Here is a 1,269-nt window from a genome sequence, read left to right on the forward strand (position 1 = left end):
GAATTTGTGAAGACACCCTAGAACGCTGGCAGCCCGCTTTCGGTTAATGGCGCCTCCTCATTTGCCTCCTATACATTCCAAAGAATGGCCAAACTCTCTCTATATACAGCTCTGGAATTAAGCTAAACGAAGTGCAGGTATCGCTTAACTAAGAGCACCACCCACGTCAGGCGCTGAAACACTAAAGCCGTGGTCACACTGCTCATACATCATACAAACGACAGTTTGCAAACACGAGTCACCGCAATATCCGTGGTTCGAGTGCCGCGTGCCAAGTTTTCTCACTGAAATCACTGCCATGCGACATTCCAAGTACGGATCTCGCGGTGACTCGCCTTCGAATCTGTATGCAGACTGTCTTTTGTATGATTTATAACCAGTGTGACCCCGGATCCTGCCCTGGCCACCACCCGAACTGAGAGCACCACCGACCCTATTAAGCTACCGCATTTGAACGTGTTTGGTCGCACGACCAAACACGCAACCATTTTTTTCAGAAACAGACCTGTGCGAAAACCGGAGGAAAGTATCTCACAGAACACGAGGCCAAGGCGCCGAGGCAACACCATCTCGAATGAAGGAGGCCTCCGAACGCCCCACTCTTCTTCCTTGAAACATCATCAGAGTTGAATGGCGTCAGCTCAGCAGTTGGACCCAAGCACGATGTTGAGCGTTCTTTGACGCGTTGATTGGAAACGACGCCCAACTGAGCACTGACGCAGCACTCGTACCCAATCCGTGTCTTCGCTGGAGCCGACTGTGATGACGTCAAAATTCTAGTGCACAGGCTTTGATTATTCTAGGTGGTGTTGTCCGAGGTCGCTCAGTGCGAGTCGTTGGGGGCACCACCTAAGATTGGCTAAGTGAAAGTAAATTGGTGTGCGTATGTTTATACAGCCTGAACTTAGACTGCCTGAACGGGCGACTTGTCCCTCAGCTGTGGATGAGCAATTTAGACGGTGCAGTACAACCGCTAGCCTGGGGCCTTTAACGTGCACCACGCAGTAGTGATACACGACCGCACGCCGGTACGATGATCATCCAGATCGAAACGGGCAGGGGTGGCGATTGAGCCCAGGATCCCTGGGCTCTGCAGCGCGAGCTTTAGCTCCACGTTCTCCGATCGGGCGTGCGCTAGACCACTCGGCCACCGATCCCCCCAATCGTCTAAGTGATTCCCACTCTCACATGGTAAACCTCTGAGATTGAAGGAGCAGTGCAACGATATTCAATTAGAATGTTTTTCACTTTACACGAGCTTACTGGCAC

This window comes from Ixodes scapularis, unplaced genomic scaffold (genome assembly GCF_016920785.2).
Source record: "Ixodes scapularis isolate PalLabHiFi unplaced genomic scaffold, ASM1692078v2 PGA_scaffold0__279_contigs__length_252992795, whole genome shotgun sequence".
NCBI lineage: Eukaryota > Metazoa > Arthropoda > Arachnida > Ixodida > Ixodidae > Ixodes > Ixodes scapularis.